Source organism: Pristis pectinata, chromosome 27 (assembly GCF_009764475.1).
Source record: "Pristis pectinata isolate sPriPec2 chromosome 27, sPriPec2.1.pri, whole genome shotgun sequence".
NCBI lineage: Eukaryota > Metazoa > Chordata > Chondrichthyes > Rhinopristiformes > Pristidae > Pristis > Pristis pectinata.
Window position 1 is genome coordinate 12,752,079 of NC_067431.1, and position 17,250 is coordinate 12,769,328.

At 39.8% G+C, this 17,250-nt stretch overlaps 1 protein-coding gene across 9 annotated transcripts in view; it reads right to left on the reverse strand.

Annotated features, from left to right (window-relative positions):
• LOC127583558 (galactosylgalactosylxylosylprotein 3-beta-glucuronosyltransferase 1) overlaps window positions 1-17,250 on the reverse strand; it is a 174,720-nt gene that overhangs the window by 81,086 nt on the left and 76,384 nt on the right. Inside the window, exon 1 of one of the 9 annotated variants that reach the window (XM_052039670.1) lies at window positions 13,154-13,267. The exons of the other annotated variants lie outside the window; for them this stretch is intronic. The gene's annotated coding sequence lies outside the window, so the exon portion shown is untranslated. Of the gene's footprint in view, window positions 1-13,153; window positions 13,268-17,250 lie in introns of those variants that run through there. 9 annotated transcript variants of the gene reach the window in all.

Genomic DNA, 17,250 nt, shown 5'->3' on the forward strand with positions numbered 1-17,250 from the left:
GAGTCCACAAGCCTCTGCAGCCTCTTTCAATCCTGCACATTGGAACCTCCATACCAGGTGGTGATGCAATCAGTCAGAGTGCTCTCCACCATATATCTGTTGAAATTTGCAAGTGTCTTTGGTGACATACCAAATCTCCTCAAACTCCTAATGAAGTAGAACTACTGGCATGCCTTCTTTATGATTGCATCAATTAGTTGGGCCCAAGATAGATCATCTGAGATGTTGACGCCCGGGAACTTGAAGTTGCTCACCCTTTCCACTGTTGACTCCTCAATGAAGACTGGAGTGTGTTCTCCTGACTTCCCCTGCCCCTTCCCCTTTCAGAATCAGGAACTGTAAAAATGATAAACGCAATTGAAAACATTTTTTCCCCAAATGAGAATGTGGAGCTTGCTTAAACCAGGAGGAATTGAAGTGATATCATGGATGATTTAAGAGATAGCTAGACAGACATAGCAAAGATTAACAGAATAAGTTGATAGAATTAGATGAAGCCTTTTCTCAACTTCTCTGCATTGCTGAAATTGTCATGAAGTTAAATGGCAGAGCACAAAGTGAGAGCAATTCTCCAATAGTTAAACGGAAACTGCCTGAAAAACCTGTGTCATATCTGAGCTGGTGCCGGAACAACACATAAATTAATTCTATTAGCGAGGAAGCGCTGCAAGGCATCAGGATAAATATTTATGTTGTTTCTTTCATATTGCCGGAATGTTATAAGGAATCTGAATTGCCACACTCAAAAGTAAATGCATTCAGAGAATGCAGCAGATAACTTAGCCATTTGGTCAAAAAGAGAATCAGAAATATTCAACCTGAACTCACTCTGCTGTGCAGATGAAAATTGTATCAATAAAAGGTATGAGTACATTAAGTGGACAACAAGAGTTAAACAATCAACAAAGTCATCAATTCAGTTTCATGATTTCATCAGCAAAAAGTGCCTGTACTAACCTATATATCATTTTTGTTTGATTTTTATTTAAAAAGTTATCTATTCACATGAAAGCTCTCAGGCTATTTTCAATGCAAACCAGGGACATTGGTTGGTTTCTAGAACATGGAACCAATCTGCCCAATACCAATTCTTCATGTGGTAAGCAGACTGAATATTGACTAACTGAATCTTGCTGAAGTATTATCCCCTGAGTGACAATGCTGTAATCATCACTCAACTAACTGCACTTTGTGAAAAAGTATGTACAAATGGATACAAGATATCTTGGCCAGAAGTGCAAGATGAACAATAGGAAAAGAAAAGTTTGCAAAACAAGATGACTACTTATTTTCCCTTTTGTATTTTCTGCGAATGCCCAAGTCTATGACCAGTTGAGTTCGAGCAAGCAGTGTGGTAAGTTCCAACTATTGTGGAGGTCATTAATGGTGACTCTGATCTTTCCTCAGCTTACTATTAGTCGGACTCTTCAGCAACAGTTTAAAAATTAGGAGCAAGGGTTTTTATCCCCCCCCTTTTATCCAGGGATAGGCAGTATTTTGACGAAAAGGGAATGCCTTGCATTTATGCTGTTTCTTCCATATGGCCAGAATGTTACAAGGAATCCCAATGCATTTACTTTCGAGTGTGGTCCTTGTTTTTATGCAAACACATAACTTGGCCATTTGGTCTAAAGGAGAATCACAGAAACATTAAAGGATTTAATAATAAGGTAAAACAGTTAGGCTTAAAGAAGAAATGCTGATCAGAGTAGCCAGAGAGCTCCCTGACCTGCATATTTGGGATTTGAACATAAAGATATAAAGGCAGACATAGCAATAGAATAGCATCTCTTTGAAATGCAGTGCCCCCATACACTGTACAAAATTTGTCTAAAATGTGGACTTTAGAACCAGATTGTGGATTGAACACATACGACAACTGACTCAGCCATATTAAGCAATGTAATGAAGTCTGGGAACGTTGTGTCACTTCCTGATCTATAAGGATATTACCATACCATGTGGTGAATTGGCCCAATGAATCTTTGGGGACCCCCATTTTAATAACTAGCATTATTCAAAATATGCCAACGCTGGTGGAATGTGATAGAAGCAAATGCATATCTGAAGCTGGCAAGGTGTTTCACATTCAACAGATTAAAGGAACTAATTTTCATGGTAGATTATGTGAAAGTAGCTTTGCACATTGATAAAGTGTACAATCCACAGAGAAGGATAGGATGAGAAACAAAATTGAATCTAATTATTGGAGGTGCTGAGCTTTACTAAATAATTACAATTTCCCTGCGTGGCATGTATTTTGTCATTTTGAATTAACATTGGAGTAGTTTACATAAATGCTATTTAATCACCAAAATACCAGAAAATTTGAAGTGAATTATGCTGTTAATAACATGATGAAAAACACTATGATGCTGGAGGAACTCAGGCAGGCCAGGCAGCATCCGTGGAGAAAAGCAGGCGGTCAACGTTTCGGGTCAGGACCCTTCTTCAGGACTGAATAAAGGAAAAGGGGAAGCCCAGTATATAGGAGGGAAAAGCAGAGCAGTGATAGGTGGACAAAAGAGGGGAGGCGGGGAGGGCACAAGGTGGTGATAGGTAGATGCAGGTAAGAGATAGTGATAGGCAGGTGCGGGGGAGGAGGGGAGAGCAGATCCACTGGGGGATGGGTCAAAGGTAAGGAGAGAGAATACTCGGTGGATCTGATCTCCCCTCCTCCCTCCCGCACCTGCCTATCACTATCTCTAAACATGTGCTAGTATACTGCTGTAGTGCTCTTGTCTAATCGGACCACATAAAACAAACTGTGAACTACTTTACAACCAGATATAACCAGAATCATGCAGTAAAACAGACCTCTGCGGCTCATAGGGAAAGTTAGAGCCCGACTCCCTTGTATTTGCTAGAAAGGTTGCTAGATCTTAAATGAACTCTTCTTATGGCAGGAACAAACAGCTGCAGAAATGGCTGTAGATGTGAAGGAAATGGAGGGGAGGCAGGATACAGTGTTGTCTTGAGAACGTGAGCACACCTCGGCGATCATCTGCCCTGACCAGATCCTGTGCCTCACGTAACCCCATGGTACAACAACATGCAAAGTATTACGTGATGCATGTGGCTCTGATGTGCTCAGCATTAAGGCGGCTGCAATCAGTAAGGGAATGGCTAGAGATGAGATTTCAAACCATGTGAGCATTGAATACTGATGGTGGCAGATGCTGTGTGCAAGGCATCAATGTCAGATTACAAGCACTTCACTTGTTGTCTTATTAAGGATCTCAGTATCATGTGCTCCTCATTTTTTCTGTGTCTGTTCTAGAGGTTGTAGTTTGCACCCAGAAGTTCCAATTTTAGCTAGTTTGGGAGGAAACACAGGTACAACATATGACATTTGGTGTGTAACTGACACTGGGAAAACTTCAGGCATGCTACAATGAACAGCACATGGAATGTCTAGGTCAGCTTCCTGGTGGGCTTTTGTGTACAAATTTGTGCCTGTAATGGACGTAAATAGATCCAGCTTCTAAGCTGTTGTTTTCTTGTAAAGCAATACACTGAAAGTTCCTGTTAAATCAGTGGATGGAGCGTGGGGGTGATTTGCATATGTTTTATAGATGTAATGGTGGGCAGTATTAACCTGCCAACAACATCTATGAATCAGCTATCAGGGAGTAACAACAATTTTGCCTTTGTTGCATAATGGTGTTCAAGGAATTAGGCTCAGTAACGTGTTAATGTTATAGTAAGAGCAATGGAGAGTTATGAGTGTCGCCAGTACGTATTGAAATATCACAAAACACAGCCAGAACCTTTCTATCTATTTAAACAGAGGGCTCAGATAATCTTTTCTATAAAGAGTGAAACTATTTTACTCAGTTGAATTATTCCACAGAAAGATTAATTGGGTCGATTTTCCACACTTTTTCCCTGGGCAATGCCTATTACTCAGTAACGAAGAATATTTAATCTGACTAAAGCTTGTGGAACCTTGATATATGTAAATTGGATGCCCTATTTCCCTACAATAGTGACAACACTGCAAAAGCATTTCATTGCTTATGCAGTTTTTTTTTATGATTTGAGAATGTGGAAGGTGTCTTATAATTGCAAGTCTTTCTTTAACAATTACTACACCAAAAAAAATTAATGTCTAAAACACTTTAACAGTCATTGGAAAGGTACTACACACAAGTATAATTGTTGATATTTGTTATAATGCCAGCCTAGAATTTGCCTTTTTTTAGCCTTAGACAAGATGAAGTTAAATGCAAAAAAGAGCTTTAATCAGTGTGGCCCACATATTAAATTGACAATTTACATCTCTCTCAATGCTCCCAATGCATGAATTTCCTGATTTCAGTTTAATTAAAAAAGCAGATGGCACTTTTTGATCCCAGATCATTTTGGTATGTTGATTTAAATTGCTAATGACTTCATCAGTGTAAATAACATAGGAGTTGTCTAATCTGAGTGAGTTCACTGTGACTACTTCATACAATTGATTGCTGGACTGGAAATGTCTGCATTAAATAAACTATGATTATATATTCTCTCAATTTGGTCATATTTAGATTTATTTATCAGTAAAACAGTCAGTAAAACAAATTTTGTTTCCATATTGTCAACAGTTATGATTGTCAAATAAATAAGTTTATTTGACCATCATGAATAGTGAAAATAAAGGAAAACTTGCTTTTAAATGTTACCTGAAAGAAATGTTCCAACATAATCATAATATAGTGAAAGAGGTAATTCAACTTACCCTGTTCTTGAAAGAACCATCCAACCACATCCCCTCCATTACACTAGGAGACACAAGAGACTGCAGATGCTGGAATCTGGAACAACAAACACTATGCTGCAGGAACTCAGCGGGTCGAGCAGCATCTGCGGGAGGAAAAAAATTGTCGATGTTTTGGGTCGAAACCCTGCATCAGGACAGGTGCTGCATGACCCACTGAGTTCCTCCAGCATATTATTTGTCCCTCCATAACATGTTTCTGGTTGCTCTTGAATTCTCATGTTCCTGTGTTCCTCAGTTCAGAGACGATTAGTGCCGGACCTCCTTGCAATAGCCTCATCCCATGAATGCAAAGCAAAATACGCAGGGAAGGAGCCAATACAATCATTTCCCACAAGAAAAGGAAATATACGATAACTTTCTGGAAGAATATCGAATAACTGTAATTACAACAGACTGAATTTAATAACCTGAGCTTGCATGGTGGTACTGCGCCAGTGTTTTTCCTATTCAAGCTCCCTACTGAAATTTACTGTTCGACCTGCTTCCACATGTTGTCATACTTCAATTACAGTGGCTAACAGTACTCTATTAGTAGGACCAGCTGGCTGTACAGTAAAGGCAGCTTGAGACTGCACAGTGCTTGTAGTTCTACCTGTTTCTGCATGCTGATGTGGATGAACAATCACATTAAATTCTACTCCTTCTGAATTAATCAGCAGCTGACAGTTGCAGATTGGCATCTAACAAACAGTGGAAGATCTTTAGAATAAAGGCAGTTGGATCAGCCTCTAAAATCCTGGACTATTGGTCAAAAAGTAAGGTTCAGATCTCACACTGTATGCATGAAATTTCAACTGTTAGTTAAATAAATCTGGAATAAAAAACTGTCATTCATCATGCGACTATGAAACTACTGGATTACCACAAAACCTTCACTAATGGTACTAAAAGCCTGGAACAGATCAGCTGTGATCGAATGGCACGGTAGACTTGAGAGGTCAGGTGGCCAACTTCTGCTTCTATTTCCTTGAATTCTCATGTTCTTGTGTTCCTCACTTCAGAGACAATTAGTGCTGGACCTCCCTGCAATAGCCTCATCCCATGAATACAAAGCAAAATACGCAGGGAAGGAACCAACACAATCATTTCCCGCAAGAAAAAGAAATATGCCATAACTTTCTGTAAGAATATCAAATAACTAATTACAACAGACTGAATTTAATAACCATGGTGGTACAGGGCCAGTGCTTTTGCTTTGCATTTCCTTAGCTTTGTGAACAGAATCTGTTTCTAACATTCCTAATTAAAGAAAGCTGAAGAATAATAAAGTTTATATAATAATTTTATCGATCATCCTCTGAAAAAGGGCAGGAATGTCAAATTCAGTGTTATGACTGTTGAACTGGTTGTGTTGTGATTAGATGGATGTTCATATGTGTTCTGTTTACAGCCAAGCCTTTGCCACCAGTTCAATTAGGAAACAGCAATACTGCCAAGGAATTTCAAGATTTATTCAAAAACCTTCCAGGAGGTCAGATTAAACCTAATTCTCAGGCACATCCCACGACAGTGGCGTGATCATGAGTGGGTACTGAAACAATACAGAAAATGTTTCTGGAAGGCTGTACTACTGCAGCGTTTCTATGGTGACACTACAGTATTTCTGTAATGCTTCTACAGTGATTCTGTGGTGTCACTATGGTGATTCGGTGGGGTCTCTGTAAAGGATTAAAAATAGGTTTACATACGTCCCTTGCTACTGGTTTCCCAAAGACAGGGGCAAAGAAAGTGTCTTTGCATTTGTGATTGGACGAAGATTCTTCATTGCATTTATCCTGAACAAGTCAAAGATCTGCAGAGAAAATAAAGAAAGACCTCTCAAGGAATAGGAACAAAAGGCTGAATATAGTTTTTTAATTAGCTAAAGCTGTAGTTAAAGAAGCCTAATTTGCACAAGAAGGGGGATTGGTATGTCATCCCCACCCCAACAGCCCCCAGTACACCTGAACCCATGGTCACCGTTGAGGACATAAGATCAGTCTTCTGGAGGGTGAACCCATGGGAAGCATCTGGCCCGGATGGTGTCCCTGGCTGTGTCCTCAGGTCCTGTGCAGATCAGCTGGTGGGGGTATTTGCAGACATTTTGAACCTTTCCCTGCTTCAATCTGAAGTTCCCACCTGCTTTAAGAAGACCACTATCATCCCTGTATTTAAGAAAAACAAGGTAACATGCCTTAATGACTACCACCAAGTGGCTCTGACATCCACCATCATGAAGTGCTTTGAGAGGCTGGTCATGGCACACGTTAACTCCAGCCTCCCAGAAAACCTCAACCCACTGCAATTCTGTTAGACTATTGTTTATTGACTACAGCTCTGCCTTCTATACTATAATTCCAAGCAAACTCATCACCAAACTCCAAGACCTGGGACTCAACATCTTCCTTTGCACCTGGATCCTTGACTTTCTGACCAATAGACCACAATCAGTGAGGATAGGCAGCAACACCTCCAGCACGATTATTCTCAACACTGGTGCCCCACAAGGCTGCGGCCTCAGCCCCCTACTCTACTCCCTATACACTAACGACTGCGTGGCCAGATTTGGCTCTAACTCCATCTACAAGTTTGCAGATGATACCATCGTAGTGGGCCGTATCTCAAATAACAATGAGTCGGAGTACAGAAAGGAGATAGAGAGCTTACTGACATAGTGTCATGGCAACAACCTTTCTCTCAATGTTAGCAAAACAAAAGAGCTGGTTATTGACTTCAGGATGGGGGGCAGTGCATATAAACCTGTCTACATTAATGGTGCTGAGGTCAATAGGGTTGAGAACTTCAAGTTCCTGGGAGTGAACATCACCAATAGCCTGTTCTGATCTTACCACATAGGTGCCATGGCCAAGAAAGCTCACCAGCACCTCTACTTCCTCAGGAGGCTAAAGAAATTTGGCATGTCCTCTTTAACACTCACCAACTTTTATCAATGCACCATAGACTGCAAGAAACTGTAGAGAGTTGTGGACACAGCTCAGCACATTACAGAAAGCAGCCTCCCCTCCATGGACTGTGTCTATACTACTTGCTGTTTAGCAAAGCAGTCAGAATAATCAAAGACCCTACCCACCCCAGACAGTCACTCTTTTCCCCTCTCCCATCGGGCAGGAGGTACAAAAGCCTGAAGGCACATACCACTAGGCTCAAGGACAGCTTCTATCCCACTGCTATAAAACTATTGAACAGTTCCCTAGTACAATAAGATGGACCCTTGACCTCACAATCTACCTTGTTATGACCTCGCACCTTATTGTCTACCTGCACTGCACTTTCTCTGTAGTGTGACACTTTACTCTGCATTCTGTATTGTTTTACCCTGTACTACCTCAAGGCACTGTGTAATGAATTGATCTGTATGAACGGTATGCAAGGCAAGTTTTTCATTGTGCCTCGGTACAAGTGACAATAAACCAAATTTGATTCTGAATACTTTCCCAACATGCTTGTTGGAGAAAGATTAAGATTTATCAAAAATAGTCAATAGTCCAGGTTGATTTAGTTTAAGTTTCTATTACTTATTCACTTAATAGAAGACAGACGGGACGCATTCAGCCCCTTGAGTCCATGCCAGCTCCCAATAGAGCCATTCTTTCAATCCCATTCCTTCTCATCTCCCTGCAGCTCTGCAACATTCTCTCTCACATACCCATACTCTCTCATTTGATTCTTTTGCCGCTTAACTGCTGAAGGGGTAATTCATGGTAGCCAATTAACCTACCAGCATGCCTTTGGGACAAGCTGCTTCCTTAATTGGCTATTGTAATAATTACATAAAACTTTGAATCAGCTAGAAATGTGTCTTTGGTAGCATTAAATGGCCTAGTCCTGCCTCTAATTTTTATGTTTTTATAGTGGTGGTTGTTGGTCATTGCCTCAGTTTTATTTTAAAGTTTGGTTTTATTTACTTCAATGAAGAGAAATTTTGGAAGAGGAATGCAATGTAAGGCTGCCATTCTGAATTTAGCATGTACTCAGAAGATTGGTATTTAACCATTCCTGATTTTCCTGGGATTTGTTTCTCTAAACAGAGTCAACTCAATCTTCTGGAATCAAAAAATATCCAAATTGGGAAGGGACAAATAATATTGTTCTAAATTAACCACATCTGAACAAAGAAATGAAATAATCATAATATTTATAAGTCATGGTGAATCATAAACCCAAAATGAATACAATAATGACCCGCTGGATTTACTAAGGAGGATATCTCTTTAGGAAGTTCACTGATCTACTTGCAATACCTTGCATTTTAATTACTTGCTTCTGGCTATTTCTTTGTATTCTGGCAGAGCTTTCAATAAAGCAACACTATTTTTTTTACCTTAAATTATATTGGCTTAGGTTGGCCTCGGTTTATTTTGAAGCCTGTTCTGTACTTTATTCCATGTCCCAGTCTAACTGAATGATTTTATTTCTGTCTTTTTCAATTTAGCAAATGTATTGAGAAAATCTGCCACAATTGCTGATCATCACAGCTCTCTGTAAGCACTGACTATAAGCTTTGAAATAAAACTAAAATGTGAAAAAATATGGCAATGCATCTTTGTTACAAGGCAGTTTTGAAGCTATAATGCACTTTTTTTATAGCATATGTCATAGTATAATATTTAATTTTACATTTTAAAATTGTCCATCTGGGAAACTGGAGCAAAAAACAAATTGCTGAAGGAACTCAGCAGCTCAGGCAGCATCTGAGGATGGAAAGGGATGGTCAAAGTTTCGGATTGGAGACCTTACTGTACCTCTTGTGTCTCCACCTAAGAAATGATTCATCTGTTGTTAATACGTACAAGTTCTGAACAGACCTTAAATGATAGAATGTCCATGGCTTTCAAAGAAAACAATGGCATTAAGATGTTATATATTTGATATTAATACAAAATAAAAGCACAATAAAAGTAATAGCTCAACATATAAGCTTGCTGAGACTTCAGTCAATGAAAAGCAAAGGAGACAGTCCTTTTAGATGAACTACATCAGTCAGCTAGATCTTTCTATTGTCTGACCTTATATCTCTGAAGAACAAAATGTCACAATAAATAACCCATCCTGATATTACTTGCTTCTTGAAGCTGCTAGAAATTGACTAATGTGGTGATCAGCTCAGTACATTTTTAACCATTCAGAGAATACTTTGGCATATTCACCGCTGTATCTTACTTCATTATTGGAACGAATGTAAAAATCCATCCTGAAAGGAAAGGGTTCAGAGACATGGAAGTATTTACCAATACATTAGAAAATAATGTGAGAGTCAAAAACATATTTCTACTCACAGATCAAAAATTTTCAGTGAGAAAGACTACTGCTGATCCTACCTTGTTCTGCCAGTCTCTTTTCCTTGTGTTAAACACTTTTGATTTTATTTGGCTTAAACAAACTGCACCACCTACATTTTTATTATTGACTTACTTTACTGAATTACTCAAGCCTGGATGCAATTATTAACCCTAATTAGGGTAAATTGCCATCTGAATGGTGCATTCTCCCAATTCAGTAAATGAGAAACACCAGAACAGTGAACCACATTAGGCTACAACTACTGGTTGCATTCACTGACAAAAAAAAATGATTTACAGAGGCAAAAACAATGCCCCAAACAGCACAATATTTTGAAGAAGAAATTGGCATCTACATACAATGGACTGATATATACCTTCCATGAAACATTCCTCAACACTCCTCTAAATGACACGGCTTTGTTTGAAGAATTAGATAAGCTTGCTCTTATTACTTTTTAAGAGGTAAGGATTCTTGCAGAGCAGTTTTCAGGGCAAAACTGAAGTCTGACAGCCAGAATGGGCACATCTATCTTGTTGAAAGACGGCAAGCAGACAAGATGTTGGGATAATGCACTTCTTCCCACATTTTAATGAGACCATGACAACAATCTGTAAGTGCATATTAATATGATGAATGCAGCGTCCGTTAGATTTTAATTATGCTACTCTCATCAAAAGGAATCCTTCAGCAGCTAATTCACCATCTCAGAATCATGCCAGGGTCAAATTTTCACTTTCTCTGATTAATGAGTTGTTAGGGGCAATAACAGCTTGGATCTTTCTTCCATTATTCCATATCCTTGTGCATGGAATAATGGAACTCTTTCTGATTTTCTCATCTCACAGCAGATTATCTTTCGAACGTTTCATACTTTTTCTTCTCCTAAAGCTACTGCCCCTTTGGGAGGGTTCAGTTCATTCTCTGAAGACACTAGACTGCAGAGGCTGGAATCTGCTGCAAAACAAAATAAACTGCTGGAAAAACCCAGAAGGTCAAGCAGTATCTGTGGAGGCAAAGAGTTAGTTGATATTTCAGGTTGAGATGCTGTGTTGGAACTGAGAGTGTAGAGGGTAGGTAGCCAGTATATAGAAGTGAGAGAGAGGGGTGAGACAGGGCTGGTAGGTGATAGGTGGAACTGGATTGTCGGTGGGGGGGTGGTTTATAGATGGAACCAGGTGGGGAGGGGCTAGGAAAAAAGAAAATGGTGTCATTTTCATTCAATATCAGTTAAGCTTTTATTTTGTATTTCATTTGTGAAGTTTATGCACATGAATGGCTAATGCTAGTATCTTCCCTTGAGGTGTAATTTCTTACATGATCACTGAAAAGACTAAACCTTGCGATATCATGGGGAATATGTCATTGCAATATTGCAAAGAGATTATTTGCAAAATATTCAATGGTTATCTCATTCTCAACAATCACTGAGATAAGTGAGCATCAGTCTCCTATTTGCTTTCAGTTATAACAGCTTCCCTACTTCCTGTTCCTCATGTCCCACACTGTAAAATCAGGACTTTCACTCATTTACTTTATTCTTTCATCTATCTCACTCTGTAGAGTCCTTTATCTACTTCAAACATACCTTTCTATTATAATTATATTCATTTTCAAAATTTAGTTTTGGAGTTACAGTACTTTCTGATCACTTCAGCTTTGGTTCATTGACTCTTTGGAAAAATACTTCTCTAAAAAAATGTTTTTTTTTGCTGGGAACCATAGTCTTTCTACAGGTTGTGCTCACTTTACTGAGAAATTACTCATCCCACACAAACTCTAATATGCAATGTAACAGAAATTGCTGGAAACATTCAGCAAGTCAGCCAGCATCTGAGGAAAGAGAAAAAGACCTAACATTTTAGTTCCAAAAATTTCTGGTTTTATTTCAGATTTCTTGCATCTGGAGCTTTTTTAATTTTCAATAAATATTTAATGATTATGTAATCTACTATTAGACTTTGGTTTTTGATTTAGCCAAGGAAAAACATTCTGAAATAAGTGGAGGTATAATGCAGCACCAAATAAATACAAAACAAAAACTTCAAATACTTATGCATAGCATGAAGAAAATTTAGAGATAACCTTATGTGCCATTAAAGTAAAATATCACTTCAGCTGATTATAATCTTTTACCATAAATGCTGAGAGGAACCATTAACATTTCCAAAGAAAGTGTGATCAGAATGCATTAGCAAAACATTAGTATTTGTGTGATGATATGATTCCTAATAGTTATGCCCCAGAAGGAAAATTGTGCAAGGTTTATAGCCCCACAATAAACCCCCCACACCCCTAGGATTCTACCATTCACCTAGTAATTTGGGCAATTTACAATGGCCAATTAACCTACCAACCTGCCCTTCATTGGGTTGTGGGAGAAAACCAGAGTACCCAGAGGAAACCCATGTCATCATGGAGAGAACAGGCAGCACCATCAGGCAGGGTTGAACCCAAGTAACTGGAGCTCCGAGGCAGGGCTCCAGTTTTTGTCACTCCAAATGGATAGGCAGTAAATGCTGGCTTCTCCAATGATGTCCAGATCCTCAAAAATAAATAAATGATTTCTTAAAAACACCCTTTAAGTCATTTGCTCATCCTTTCCATTCAGTGGTCACCACTCCAAAAGGGCCCCAAAAGGCCCTCAGACATTTATTTAACCTGTAATTTTATGCAATGGACAGTATTTCATCAAAACTATTGTAGCACTGTGCTCCAGGTTCCTTATCAAGCTTTAAATTGTGAGCCCCAAACTGGATTCAGCCCACTGTTTGAACTCACCACATATGGTCTCTGCCCCACCCTCAACACACTGACTGTTGCCAGATGTGGACACGGAATAAGTAGCCCTACCACACCCAATAGGCATCCTACAAGGATAAACAGAACAAGCTTAGATCAGTGAGTAGGAACACAGCCATTGAAAGCTTGCTGCCAAAGGCCTTTGAACCGTTTTTAATATGTCTGAAAGTGACATTGAAAAACTATTCAAATGTGTTTAAGTAATTAGCAACACAATCAGTTAAAAATTAAAAAGCTATATTTAATTAAAACACTAACAAAAATAAAAAAAACATTAAAATGAAGTAAAATAAAACAAGCACTTACCGCCACTAATCTTTCTCAACAGGTTTGGAGACACCTTGGTGCCAGGCTATGAGGCTGGCAGCACACACTCTTCTCAGCAGAGCTGAGCACAGTGGCAGTGTAGGCAGACAGATGTATTGGCATCTCACTCCACCCCCCTCTCAGTCTGCATCCTTCCATGCGCATGTACAGGAGTTCTAGGTGCATTGATTAGCAAGCATTCCGTAGCGGGTGGTTCCCTTTAAAGCTGCCAGGCATTCAACATGATTCAGGACTTACTTGGATCCCCTGGAACACGCTCTAGTTGGCAGAATGACACTGCCAGTACCACACTCATTTCAATAACGAAGACCTCAGGCATGAATCCGTGAAGGGGCAAGTTGTGAGATGAAACAGTGAGGATAACCTCCTTTGTTGGCTGTAAATATGTTCCTTATTGTAGAATTTTTGTCTACAGAGCAGGGAGTCTTGTGCTCTACTTCCTGTGCAATTGGTGATCTGGGCTGAGGAGTTTGAAAAACTTTCCTCTGGATAAAGACAATATAGTCCTTGGTGTTATTCAGTGAGGCCTGTTCTTTGTGGTCATAAATTGAGGACTGGATTATGCTCAGCTATTCCTGCATCCATCATCCTCCCCTTCCCTCCTCCCTAGGCTACCTCTGGGTGTCCAGCTTGCTGACAACATCTACGCTCACATGAGAAAGATAGTCACATAGACAAGTTACCAGAAGATGGTGGTCGCATGTGAAGGATGTTTAGGTCCAACATGAAACATCACCTTTAGCAGAGTAGAGAGAAAATTACAGCAGGAGGAAGAACTTAGAAACAAAAAGCCAGTGGAATTGGCCAAAATCAGTCAAAACTTCAACTAAAGACCATAAGAAATAGGAGCAGAATTAGGCCATTCGGCCCATTGAGTCTGCTCCACCATTCAATCATGGCTGATTTTTTTCATCTCCATTCTCCCACCTTTTCCATGTAACCCTTAAGCCCCTTACCAATCAAGAACCTATCAATCTCTGTCTTAAATACATTCAATGACTTGGCCTCCAAAGCCCTCTGTGACAATGAATTCTAAGATTCTCTGCCCTCTGGCTGAAGAAATTCCTCCTCATCTCAGTTTTAAAGGGACATCGTTTATTGGTATTGGTTTATTATTGTCACTTGTACCGAGGTACAGTGAAAAACTTGTCTTGCATACAGATCCTACACGTCAGTTCATTACACAGTGCAGTTACATTGAGTTAGTACAGTGTGCATTGATGTAGTACAGGTAAAAACAATAACAGTACAAAGTGTCACAGCTACAGAGAAAGTGCAGTGCAATAAGGTGCAAGGTCACAACAAGGTAGATCATGAAGTCATAGTCCATCTCATTGTATCAGGGAACCGTTCAATAGTCTTATCACAGTGGGGCAGAAGTTGTCCTTAAGTCTGGTGGTACGTGCCCTCAGGCTCCTGTATCTTCTACCTGATGGAAGAGGAGAGAAGAGAGAATGTCCTGGGTGGGTGGCGTCTTTGATTACGCTGGCTGCTTCACCAAGACAATGAGAGGTAAAGACAGAGTCCAAGGAGGGGAGGCTGGTGTCTGTGATATGCTGGGCCGTGTCCACAACTCTCTGCAGTTTCTTGTGGTCCTGGGCAGAGCAGTTGCCGTACCAAGCCGTGATACATCCAGATAGGATGCTTTCTATGGTGCATCGGTAAAAGTTGGTGAGAGTCAAAGGGGACAAACCAAATATCTTTAGCCTTCTGAGGAAGTAGAGGTGCTGGTGAGCTTTCTTGGCCGTGGCATCTACGTGATTTGACCAGGACAGGCTGTTGGTGATGTTCACTCCCAGGAACTTGAAGCTCTCAACCCTCTTAATGGGAACATCCTTTCCACCTCCACGCCATTCACTATTTGGTCGGCTTCAATGAGATCCCCCCTCATCCTTCTGAACTTCATTGAGTATAGGATCAGAGATATCAAATACTCCTCAAATGTTAAGCCTTTAATTCCTGGTATCATTCCTGTGAACCTCCTCTGGACCCCCTCCAGGACTAGCACATCCTTCCTTAGATACAGAGCCAAAATTGCTCATGATAGTCCAAATTAGTCTGACCAATGCCTTGCAAAGCCTCAGCAGTACGTCCTTGCTTTTATATTCTAGTCCTCTTGAAATGAATGCTAACATTGCATTTACCTTCATTTCTACTGACTCAGACCGCAAGTTAACGTTAGGGAATCCTGAAGTAGGACTCCCAAGTCCCTTTGCACCTCTGATTTCCGAATCTTCTCCCCATTTAGAAAGTAGCCTACACCTTTATTCTTCCTATCAAAGTGCATAACCCCACATTTCCCTAAGCTGTATTCCATCTGCCACTCCTTTGCCCACTCTCCCAACCTATCCAAGGCCTTCTGTAGACTCCCTGCCTCTGTAACTCCTAACACTAACCCCTGCAGAACTTCACTAATCACCAGTAGCCATCCTGAAAAGGACCTGTTTATCCTCACTCTTTGACTTCTGTCAGTCAGCCGATCTTCTATCCATGGTAGCACCTTGCCTCTAACACCATCAGATCTTATCTTGTTTATCAACCTCGTATGTGGCACCTTGTCAAAGGCCTTCAGAAAATCCAAGTAAATAACATACACTGACTTTCCTTTGTCTAACCTGCTTGTTACCTTCTCAAAGAATTCTAACAGATATGTTAGGCAAGATCTCCCCATAACAAAACCATGCTGACTTCATCTTATTTTATTAAATAATTCCAAGTATCTGAAATTTCATCCTTAATAATGGACTTTAACATCTTACCAACCACCAAGGTCAGGCTAACTGGCCTATAATTTCCTGTCTTTCACCTCCTTCCCTTCTTAAACTGTGGAGTCACATTTGCAATTTTGCAGTCCTCTAGGACCCTCCCTGACCCTAGTGATTCTTGAAATATCACTACTAATGCCTCCACAATCTCTTCAGCTACCTCTTTCAGAACTCTGGGGTGTAGTCCATCTGGTCCAGGTGACTTATCCACCTTCAGGTTTTACAGCCTTCCCAGCATCAGTTCTTTAGTAATGGCCACTCTGCTCACCTTGGCCCCCGACTCTCTTGAATTTCTGCATGTTATTGGTGATTAAGTGAAAAGGATCTCTATGACCATATGTCACTGAGTAAATGTATTGAAAATGTACGTTTAAAGAACAACATGTTGTTGGTTTACTTCCATTAACATGAGTACCTCTATTTAAATAAATAACACCAAACTATCATATGAAACTTTCTGCACAGTATGCAGAATTTTACACTCTATCTCTGAAGCTTGATCTCTCTGGTAGGCGATGTAACAGTAATATCATTGTTTCTATTTTTCTTTATTGATTCCTGCAAAAGTCACACTAAATCCTGGAGTTCAATAGTTTCTTGTAATTGCTAGGTGAATGCCAATTCTATTATGATATGTTTGATGATGCTTGATTTTAATTTCAGCTGGCCCTGTAGGATTATGCACTGAAGATCACAGAATGAGAGACAAGAATAATTGTCCTTTATTCTGGGGCCAACATTCATTGACAAAGCCAAGAGCTGGGGTAAAAAACAAAGTCCTCTTACCAATATCTGCATAGGGAGGTTACGTTCATCAAATCAATCCTGTCTAAAGCTGGAAAGTAACCTCAACAGAAATGCTTTTGTGAGAATGAGAAGATCACTGTTTTGAACCTGTCCAGCATAAAGTATATAAATGCTGATTATCAAAAACAAAACAAAACAAAACAGTATGTAATGAAAGCATGAAAACAGAAAATGCTGGAAATTCTCAGCAGGTCATGTTGCATCCGTGGAGTAGCAACTTAAAGCATGTTTAATATTTAACTTTCCTAGTTTTGATGAAAAGTTATTGACCTGAAACATTAATTCAGTTTTTTTCTACGTAGTTGCTGATTGACTTGCTGAATATTTGCAGCATTTTCTATTGTTACTTTACAGTGATCATTGATACTCCACAGTAACCACAGTTCAGACCTATGAATGATATAACGCTTGGCAAAGCTCCAAATTCTATCAGGAGCTAACAAGTCTGATCTTGCCTGGAAGCACAATGTCTACACCACAGAAGTAGGTCATTCAGTCTAAAAG